General features: G+C 45.9%; 1 long non-coding RNA gene across 2 annotated transcripts; it reads left to right on the forward strand.

The window, feature by feature from the left end:
• Positions 1 to 6,786: 6,786 nt before the first annotated feature.
• Positions 6,787 to 10,858, forward strand: LOC144165049 (uncharacterized). 2 transcript variants are annotated; one of them, XR_013321324.1, is made up of 5 exons: positions 6,787 to 6,862; positions 8,841 to 8,898; positions 9,287 to 9,452; positions 10,291 to 10,389; positions 10,557 to 10,858. It is a non-coding gene; the product is annotated as an uncharacterized LOC144165049 (long non-coding RNA). The 2 variants fall into 2 exon arrangements; XR_013321323.1 differs by lacking the exon at positions 6,787 to 6,862 and having other exon boundaries at positions 8,334 to 8,898.
• Positions 10,859 to 11,467: the final 609 nt, after the last annotated feature.

The following is an 11,467-nucleotide window of genomic DNA, read 5'->3' on the forward strand; positions in this document are numbered from 1 at the left end:
GTTTTCTCTTCACGCTTTCACATATCTCCCAAATTGGACCGCGTCAGCACGTGCTAGAACCCGCGGCAACCGGCTTCACGAACTCGGCGTCTCTAGCGCGAACTCGGCGTCTGTGTTCTCCACTTCAGGCAGGAATTCACGTAAACAGCGAGAATAACAGCGTGCGAGATATCACGCCGTGAACGCTGGGCAGATTGTTCTCGAAGGTCGAGCTGTCGACGCCGGGTGCTGCTTGCAAGGCGCACGCTCACGAGCTCTCGGTATTTTTTCGTTGTATCTGTTTTCTGGTAACGCTGGACGGCGGAGCTAAAAGCTCAAACAGCTTTGCTGCTAAAATTAGGCATCTATCGAATCGGATGTCATGACTAAACCGACGGATCCCTTCCAATATATCGAGCCTTCATTGAAAATTGGTGTGTTCCTGCCATTGAAATTGTTGCCTGTGTGCCGGGAGCGTTAAAACACGAAATTCCCGTACAATTGAAGACCCGTATGAGTATCAACGGCTTATTTATAACCACTGGTAAACTCCATCGTAAAGAACTAACCTAACCTGAAAGTTAAGCTGTATTGCGGCATTTTAATCAATTTGAATCGATGAAACAAAAGCATGGGGAACTTTTTTCGACAAATGTTCGAAACGCATCAATACTGCCCAGCCCGCATATATCCCTTGATTTCAATTCATTGCTTGACTACCTTAATGAATTATGAAACTTTACTCGATTACCTTCATCAGTATCACAAATCGCGCTACCCCGTTCCGTGTATCTCAGAATGATATCGCACCATCAGCGGCAAAATTAGTTTTTCATGCGTCAGATTCTTCCACATTGAAGAAATGACTTCAGATTTTGCACCTTCTAAAACTTTGCAAATGAGTTATACGATTTACATGTCTCAGTAGCCAATACAGTAAACGCTACACACAAGGTTTTAAATCCGGCGCTATTCAAACCGCGCCTGACTTGTCAAACATTACGAACAGACTTTCTAAAAGTCATCTGCAAAAATCTTTTGCACAAAAAAAACTGAACCAGAATAAACTCCCAGAGAAACTTAGCTGCACTAATCACTGTGACCATAAGCATATAACCCTTTTCTTGTTCCTTTAAAACCACGTCTACGCTTCTTGCTTTGATCAGCACAGCAAGATTTACTTAATTCTGTACTCGAGTTTTTAGATACACAACAAGAAGCCATGGGGCGAAGGCTGGCCCAGTTCGTGTCTACAAAATCACATCCTTTCCAGCGGACGAAACATATAAGGACAAAGCGGGAAAGAACGAGTGTGCTGTGTTTTTGTGCACTGCGCCCTCTTCTTTTCTGCTTGGAACTAATGGTGCAGTTCCTGACCAACGCCTTTGGGGGAATATGTTCGACTTCCCGTGACGCGTGGGAAGCTCATTTCCGATGTACTCTTAAAACTTGTCGCGATACGGCAGGATCGCGGGAAAGCGAGAGCGGTCGGGTCGAGGTGACCCAGTTGAGACTATCGCAAACCGTGTTCAGTGTTTTTGATGTTACACACACGAAACTCTTTAAGACGATAGTGTTTTTTGGTCTACTTGAACAAGAAACTTTTGCTCTGTTTGTGTGTTTGTCCGTCAGTTCGACGATTCTACCAAGCGACCAAAAATTAAAACAATCCGTCAAAAAGCACAATGTATAGGCAAACTCCTTTTAAGCTAATAAATCTGCTGGCGTGACTCGTACACAGACGCCATTATTGAGCCGAAAAAAATTTGAGCCACATTTTAGCAACATGTAAGTGTTTAACCGGTAGTCCCCGGTTTCGTCTAGTTCGGAATACACAATGTATTGGTTTGTAGTAAGGCAAGGGAAACAAACAAGGCGTTAAAATGGCGCAGAAAGGCTCCAGCTCGTGAGATGCATCAGCAAGCACAAAAAAAAAAAAGAAAACAGCAGAGCTCTCGCTCGTGCTCTCCAGGCAAAACAGAGAAGAAAACGGGAGCTGTGCCAAGAGATGGCGCGCAATAAGTGCGACGGCGGGAAAATTGAATTGAATTGAAGAAACCACCACTCAAATGATCAAAAGTGGAGTAAGGGAGGAGGGGAAGACTGTGACAAGTGGGAGCGGACAGCGGAGAATGGGTTGAGTGGCCGGCGCGTTTTAGACTATCCTATTTCGACAACCCCTGGAGTGAAGCAAGAACATAAGTGGGGAAGTTTTGCTCCTTCTTCCTTCACCGGGGCCTGCTCTACAGAGATTAGAGTGCTTGCTACGCAGCAATCATCGTGAAGACGAGGTCCTACTGATCAACAGGCACAAGAGGGCGTTGGCAGCTCCTGGTCTCAAGAAATAGGAGGGCAACTCACCCCTCTTTCCTTTCTATTCCCCGTAAACGTCTTCTCGTAATTTATAAACGTTTTACGAACCAATGAAATATTAGCACCGGCATTTAAAGAAAAGCACACTAGAAGACGGCCACGGCAAAGGTACTAGATATTTAGCTCATAGCTGACTAGTTTATATTCACTTTGTTGGTAAGAGAGTCAGCTTGCTAATTTCAGTGCATTGGCTGCAAATAATTTTTGGGCGCAGAGTCTTCCTAAATGTTCGCTTTACAACATGAATAGACAGACATAACCGATACGTCCTTTTCTAAATATCTGGATTCTCGAATCGATATAGCAGGCATAATAAAATGCGCCATGAATAACACATGCCAGCGAAGCGGAGGCGCGGGTTCTCGGCTCTTCGTTCAACAAAGGTGCCCACAAAATCTTAACATTTTTGCGGTAGCGGGGTTGTATGGATTTTTACTTGGGCACTTTGTTCGCACATGGGAAAAACTTTCACGAACTGCATTTTGATTTGGAAGAGCACCAAACCGCTAGTACGGCTAGGTCGAAGCAAAAGTGGGGCATTCTGCCATGAGCGGTCGCAGCCAAACCCCGAGGCGTGGTTGTCTTTCAAGATAGTGACTTCCAAACCCGGGACAAGAAATGCCACAGGGGTTTCCCTGCGAACGTATGCTAGGTTTACCTTTGGTAACCCATGAGCATCGTATTTTTGACGGCACAGTGCCATTTCAGTGTTTTGCTGCTTTTCGCTTGACGCATTTGCATCGGCTGGCGGTTGCGTCTACGGCGTTTGCGCACAGTAAGCGTTTTGTGGTGTGCCCTCTGGAACAATGTCGATACCATACTGATTGATTCTGTAATAGTACTGCACGAAATAGTACAACTTAAGCGGGCTATTAGGTGTTTCTGTACGGCCTGTATGGCGCCATGCTCATCTGCTATATGGGCGCTACTGTCCGAGTTCATATGTAAAAGGTAATACCGTATAACGCTCACTGCGTGATTGCTCGGTGTAACGAGCGGAACCTACACCCGGGCTATGAGGCACGCCGTAGTGAAGGGCTTCGGAATAAATTTGACTGCCTGGGGATATTTAATGTGACCCGAAATCTCGACACACGGGAGTTTTCGCTTTGCGACTCCCTCAGAAAAGCCGCCGGGAACCGAACTCGCGTTATTGGGCCAGCAGCACAACGCCTTAGCCACAGAGCCACCGTGGCGGGTATAACGATTACTCATGAGTGAGCGAAACACACATTTTCGATCAGATGCGGCTCCTACGTGGTAATATACATAAGCTTGAGCACTCTTAAGTCCTTACATAGAGAGATACAGATATCCGCCGGGACCACCAGGCACGGCACGGCGATGTACAGTTCGGTCCACTCACTGTTAAAGGGAACCAGCGAGCGCGTGACCATTGTGTTCCACGAAGCTCCAGCGCAGAGAAGTGGGGAGAATATGAGGCAGCCGGCGCATGCGCAATGACCGCACAGGGCGGGTGTACCCGTGTTGTGTCTGCAACGGCACGCCGCAGGGCTTCTCAGCTTCCCAGAGCGGAGAAATGTTCCACTCGAAGGTTGAATTATAAGAAAGAAAAAAATTCCCTCGCACTTCCCCGAAGGGGAGAGTGTGTAAGTGCGAATGCACGGTTGTTGATTGCGCGATTACGGTGGATATCATGATCTTGGAGTGGAGAGGAGGCCCCAACACCCGCAGTCACTGAGCGGAGAGAGTAGGAGAGTAGCGTCCGCCGTTACGGCGAGGGCTACACGAGCGCCCTCATGCGTCGGAATGCGGAGCGCCCGCTACGCGAGCGAGAGCTCTCCCGCCCGAAGTGGAGAGGAGGCGCCCAACACCCGCAGTCACTGAGCGGAGAGAGGAGGAGGAGAGTAGCGCGCGCCCATCTCTCCCCGTTGCTAGGGAAGACGAGGAGGAAGACGAGGAGCGCGCGCCCCGCAGCTGTTGCTATGCGGACAACGGCGGCGGATGATTCAGGCTCGCTTAAGAAGTGCATTCGCACTTAAAAAAAGGACACATCCTTTGTTCCCACTGTAAAATTAGGCGCATCTTATTGCAGCATTTATTGCGAATACTTTATACTCAAAAACGTGGCTTCGTATTTTCGTTCGTAACATTTTCTTGTCATGTCATCCTGGGCTCAGCCACGGTATAGACACCAGTTTGCAATGAATAGATGTAAGACGAAATTTATATATGTTTTGTTTTTTCCATATGACAGTGCTAAAGCCGCAAAAGTAGTCTCGTTGTTCTTGTTTGCATAATAACATCCCGGGCCATCTCCACTGGCCAGAAACCTGGGGATTGGCGAGGCATGCAGTGTATAAGTGTTGTCAAAGATTGTAAGTCCCATTCTTGCCCCAGGGCGCGGGCTGGTTGGGTGCCAGAGAAGCGCCGGTGAGCGTTGATATCACGCGACATCTCCTGGGTTGAACCGGATTTAGGCAATTTGTATGCCCCATCTACCCCAGTTTGGTGTAGTGGCCGGGGCCAACGCGAGCGCAGTGTCAACGCCGGCGTCTCGCCCTGGGGGCTCGTCCTGTGTGGGGGCTCGTCCTGAATGATGAACGATGCCCCGCCACCAGGTAAGTATGCCTTCTTTTGCTTCGACCGGCCACCCTAACCGATCACAACTAGCACCAAGAGCGGGGGTGTACTTCAGGGTAACAAAAGTGATAACCCGTCTACAAACAGCTTCTGCTTGTCCTCGACGACTGATGAAGCGGACAGGGAGCGTTCCATAAATCTTTAAATCATGTTAGTTTATTTTAAACCGGTTTTATCTGTCATACACTTTTCTCAGTACGCGCTGCGTTCTAGCGCGAGGCGTTTGAAAACGAGTGTCCTTGTGTTTTAGTACCGCAACTAAAAGAGACGACGACGCAGGGGACGCCGACAGCCTGAGCCCTAAATTATTGTTTGCCAATTGAAAGTATGAGAGCAACAACATTAACGCGTCAGTAGGAATCATCTTGGAGTTATAGCGACTGAGGGAGGGGAAATGTGTCCGGCATAAGTCTCTTTAGCGCTCTGTCGTTGCCTGTAGGACTTGACTGAGGCATGCGCCAAGAACTTTGACGAAAAGCTATACAAACGAATGTGGAGGGCTTCGGGCACATAAAAAATGAGAGAAATAAGGTAAAGAGAAATAGAAAAGTAAGAGAAATGAGTAACTTACGCTAAGGCAGGAGAAAACGATAAGTGCGCGAAGCATCGCTCCCGTCGTGCATGACAAGCACGACAGTACCTATGGTGATTTGGGAACCATATCATCCCAAGAAATAGCGCATGCAAATATTTATGAGCTGCAGCATGAGCTGTTCAGCGGTTTTAGCACCTGCCGCTGGGAATGAAATACTGAGCATTCTTTTTTCTATAAGAAGAGCATACACATCAAAGGATTTCCTTTTATAGAGCTTCTCCATTGAAAACGTCTTCCCGCGCGGTTGTTCTTTCCGGCAATATTTTGCCGTACCGTTCTTTTTTCTTGTTGGTTGTTCTCTTCGTTCGCTGTTTTTGTACCCTGATTTTGGCATGCTTTTCTAAAATGCATGCACACTTGCACCTTCGTGTTCAACTCTACCTGTCAAAATTTCGTCGCCGCATACACACCACACCTTCGTTTGCTCCTACTCGGATGTGCAGTCCCAAATTTACCGTCCATTGTACGTCCGGCTGCCGGGTGACGGAGATGTGGAATGCGGGAGGCTCGAGCAGCTGCCAGAGCCGTCATTCCTTGTGGAAAATACCCGCGGCTGCGTGAAGGCAGCTCCACCGCTTCCACTTTTCCCTTGATTTCCCCTTTCCGCAGGAGCTCTCTGGCGCTGTGTTCTGTACCTCTGTGTTGGCTGACCGAGGCCGCACATTTTAAAGACCATAGGCTTTCTTGGGCTACTAAAACCCGAAACATTTTGGCCTGCCTGCCTGTATGTCTGTCTGTTCCTCGATTCTGACACCCGCCAAAAAATTCCGCAATTCCGAAAAGAGAAGTTTATATAGGCAAACCCTTACCAAACCACTAAATCTTGTACCGTCGAACCTGGTTACAACGAAGTATTATCGATAAGTAAATTAGTTTGTTATATCCGACGTTCATTGTAACCGCAGAGGTAAAAATTGGCTATAATAAGTCGTAGTCTGGCTCACGCACACTGTAAAAACTCGCCGTCACTTTAACGGCCATCTCTCTGTTAATTTTGACGAGCTGCCGCCGTCCAAGGGAAAAGACGTCCTTTCTCCCGTCAATAAAGAGGAGAGGGGGAAAACTACGGGACTGCAGCAAAACAAACAAACTGCTTCTGGGCGTAAAGCGCTCCAATTGGCTCCCGCAGTCGTGCAGGACCCTCCGGGAAGACTTTTTTTTTTTTTACCGGGCCATCTTCCGCCGCCTTCGTCTTCCTCCCTCGGTACTGCGTTGTTTGTCCTGCGATTCTGCGTGTCGTCGCACCATTTTTTGCCTGGTGTGCCACAAGTGACAACATTCTAAGCCAGGAGGCAATGGCACCTGAAGAAGGTGAGTACTGTTCCCTTGCTTTTGTGCCATAAAAGGTGTGGGAGGCGTGTTCTTTAGAGCTCGTTTGTGCGCTCACCGCGTGCGAAGCACATGGGCGAGCAGCGCCTTAGGCCTAGGTCTCTCGGCCCGCTTGAGCTGTAGCTGATGGAGGTACCCTTGCTAGCGCTCTTTATTGGCTTCGAACAAAAAGCAAGAGGATCGCGTTCAATGCTTCTTTTCGCCTTTCAATGGGACAAGATATTGCTAACGTGTGAATAAACGTGCACGAAGTAAAGCGTGCATCGGCTTCCGCTGAAAGCGCACCGGCCGTACGAGTGAGCGAAAGCGTACGAGTGAGCGGAACGTATTTCGGCGCCAACGTATAAGCAAGCACACGTTTTGTGCAGGCGCAGGGCCGGATATTTTAGTGGGATTCACCTATCCGCATCAGGCGCATATCGATTCATTTTGTCTGTGCGGGAATGCGCACCCGCCGTGAGCACGGGCGCCTTCGCGTACACCGGTTAATCCGCTACATTGATTTGCTCAGGAGGGTTTAACTCGTGAAGCGTATACGGCAGTGTCTGCAGAGTTACAGAATTTGAAAAAGTAACTTCTCAGAGATACAGTTTCTGTAAAAAAAGTATCGTAATTAGTTTTCCGTTAATGTAAAAACCAAGTAATAAAGCCCAAACCAAATGATAAAGTTTACTTCCTGTAAGCGCACGAAGGCAAGAAGATAGTCAAAATTACACGTGGTGAATATCTAGACAAAGGGAATCTAAAACGGGACAAACTCAAGCCCAGCACCAAAAATCGTTGTGGATGCCTGATTTTGTTGCATCCGCGTTTTTGTGATGCACCGTTGGTGTTGGGGAATTCATTCTCGCTTTCACGAAATCAGCTAGCTTTTCTCAAGCCGGCAATGAGTGTTTGACCTTGATCGCCGCGAAGCAACAATGCCGCCAGCTACAGAGGCTCGGCATACAACCCTAATGCTGTCCATATACTGTGCCGCCGCGTGGGACAGCTCGCACGGGCGCCTAGACAATACTCCAGATGTTTTTCAACCATGGGAAGAGAGTGAGCCGGCAGGGATAACGAAGACAACTGTTTCTGGCCCCAACCGCCGTGGGCGCCGGCTTCTTTCGACGTGTCAATATGGCTGCCCCGCTCTCGGTGGGCCCTCTCCGGAGGTCTTTCTCTACACTAGTAGGCCAGCTTCCTCGTAGGGGGACGCCTAATTGCCATTTTCTTCACTTTCTTGTTTCCGCTCGACTCAAGACGGAAGAAAAACTTTAAAATCATTTTACATACCGACCTTCGATCTCGGTCTTAAGCAACCATAGATGTCAGAGTGGTATCTGCCCTTAAGATAGTCCTCTTAGCTACCTACGGTCCTAAACTGCGAAGGAAGCCGTGTTGAGGAACGGCGAGGAGGATATGGGGAGAAAAAGTCCCAAAAAGTGAAAGCGCGGTCTATACGCCGGTCTTTAACGAGTGCGGCTGTTATTTGGATGATTCTTGGTAAAAAGAAAATAACTGTTTCGGTGTTTTCTGTTACACTTACATCACAAAAAGCAACAGGGTTACAGTTGCAAGTTCCTCTTTTTGAAAAGTAACTAGCTACAGTTTCGAGTCATGGAAAAGAAGTAACGAGATAGCAGTAATTCGGTACTGTCACTGTTACTGCCAAGGACTGGAACAGACTCACGAAATCCGACTGGCTGACAATGACGTTACATACACGCTGTGCCCCTGAAACTCGCAACGACACGGACGCCGTGGGAAATAGGGAAAGAGCGACGCGAGCTTTTCTCTTTTTCGGTATTAGACTTTTTATGAATTTGGTAGTGCGCTATAACAGCTGTAAATGTAATGGTAGCTAAATTAGAAACCACTGATAGTTGATTAGTCGTGGCATGGCGTTTATTTAATGCTTCAACCCTTTCTGTGTCTTGTACAGAGTTTATTAACCTGTGGGCTTGTAAATTTTCAGCACGCAGGTCAAGGCACACTTCGGGGACTGCCGGCAACACCACATCTTGCTGTCATAGGTGGGTATTTGTCATTTATAAATTTACACAAAGCACTCATTTTCAAGAAAAAATTATATGGCTTTATAAGCAAAGGAGAGGAAAGTGCTGGCATAATTTGGCTTGCGATTTCTGTCGGCAGAATCGACATTGCTGAAGGATTTTTTTTTAAATCTTGCTTTATATTTAATGGAATATAATACCTCTTGAAAGGCATTTTTATGGATTCAAATGTCGATAACGTCGCAGCTCAGGCCAGTTTTGGCATAATAACAATTTGAGGTGCTTCGGATGCATCTTACTGAATGGCAGTGGGCTTACCATAACGATATCATAGCTCAAACAAAACCTTTGCATAGCCTCTTCAAACACGATGTTGCGAATGTGACATAATATTCTGTCTATGCAGGTTCGAGCTTGGGAGACATTCGTCAGGTCGTGCTTGCAGTCGATGGACATGAATGCATGGCCACTGCTAGCATGGAGAAGGCAACGGGAATACTACTTGGAGCCTTCTTCGTTTTCAATATTTCGTACCCGTCTGGCTGCCCTCTCACCATGGAGTTCTTTCAAAGGTAAATGAACTTGAAGTGATAGTATTTCTGATACAGTTTGCAATTTAAGTGTCAGCAACAAGTTTCCTTAAGATAGCATTCATGAAAATATCTCGTCTGTCTCGCGACGGACAACTTCGCCTCCCTTGGTACCACAATACAGTAAACTCATGATAATTCAAACTCAAAGGGACCCCGATGAATCTGTTTACATTATCAGAGGTTTCAATAATCAGAAGTTATTTGTGGCTATTAGTGATATGAGGATGCAAATTTGCAGCTAGAAGCAGCAAATGCAACCGATATTTTCTGCCAAGTACAAGCGAAGAGTGCGAATTAACCGAATTTACGTAATGAAGCTGTTTGAATTAAACGACTTTAAAATTTATTGCAAATAGCGGGCAACCAAAATTTTGAAATTTGTGAGAATTAACCGAAAGTGTGAATTGTCCGAGTTTGAATTATCTTCACTGTACTGTACTTGGTACAGATATCTATTCTAGGCATCATGATAAGTAACCTATTCTTTCCTAGCATTGAGGTGAGGTACTGTTCAGTGTGAAATGTACATGCACAGGTTTTCTTAATATTTTTTTCAAATTTAAAGTTTTGTTTGCTTTATGCACCGAAGCTAAACCTGGGCTGTGAGGTACACTGTAGTGGTAGACTGCATGTACAAAGCTTCCGATATTTCTTACTGATTATTTTCCAAATTAGTCCCTGACACTTGACCACATGTGCTTTACAGAAATAATTTCATTTTATAAATTATATCGCATATGCCATCATAAATCCTAAATATGTAGTAGTCAGTTCGTGACCTATAGATTTATCTTATCTCTTTTCAATTCCTTTCCAGGTACTTCGGGCAGATCAACCCATCCAAAGGACGAGGCAAGGGGCTGACCAGTGGCATAGCACCGAGGTTGCTGAGCCTTCTTAAAGCGCTTTAACATAGGTATGTTGAGCCTTTAATTATGACCAGTATATAGGTATGACCAGTAGGTTAAATCAAAACAGTATGCTTACCACGCATGCATGTCGCAGAGCAGCGAAACGTCGCTGCTGAACGATTTTAAGCAATGACTAAAATGAATATTGTTCTCTCTTTCATTTTTTTCTCAGGTAATGCACCCATGGCTCCTGGTAAACAAGCAGCAGTCTGGAAGTTTGACGTTTTTTAAATCTATGTTCCATCCATGTACCCACTGTACCATTCAATTTATGCATCCATTGTACCATTCTCGAGGAATAAATATACGAACACAGATGCCAGCTTTTGTAGCATCTTTTATTTGATAGTGTCCCCTGTACGTGGCACTCTTACAATTCATTCCCCAATTTTGTATTTAATGATAAGAAGAAAAAAACTGATGCCTGATCAATTTTGACAGCCTAATACTATTTTATATTGACAGAAGTGTACAACAGCCCAAATAACATCTGAGGCCGTCATTATGACGACTCCTTAGTAGTATAGGATGACAACAAAAACGTCAAAATGACGACCAAATGTATAATGAAAAGACTGGGGCTGTCCTTTTGACAACTTCTTGTATATCAGGTTGACAGGTGGTCGTCAAAATGACAGTGAAAGTCTTTTTGACAACTTTCTTGTATATCAGGTTGACAAGTGAGTCGTCAAAATGAAGCCAGCACGTCATTTTGACGACTAATTTGTATTTCAGGATGACAAGTAGGCCGTCAAAATGACCAAAAACGCCGTCATTTGGTATTGACGACCACTCATCAATTTGACGGCCAAAGGCTTGGAAATAGAGCTGCCAGAACTTTTCCGTCCTTTTGACCAAATTTTTTTTACAGTGCAACAATCCTAGATAAAAAACGCGTTGTTCTAGGCTTCGAACCTACAAACAAGGTAACCCTTATCTGTCTCCTTGTGGCAATTCAAACTAAACATACTGGAGCGTGACAAAGTAAAAGTACAACGGAAGAAAGTTCGTTCGGCAAAACAAGCCTGTGTTCTTATTTATTTGAAGGAGGATGTGGCTTTCGCCTGGTTGCTTTTCACAGTC

The sequence above is a fragment of the Haemaphysalis longicornis genome, unplaced genomic scaffold, assembly GCF_048455015.1.
Source record: "Haemaphysalis longicornis isolate Haplotype H1 unplaced genomic scaffold, Haemaphysalis longicornis Haplotype H1 scaffold_14, whole genome shotgun sequence".
NCBI lineage: Eukaryota > Metazoa > Arthropoda > Arachnida > Ixodida > Ixodidae > Haemaphysalis > Haemaphysalis longicornis.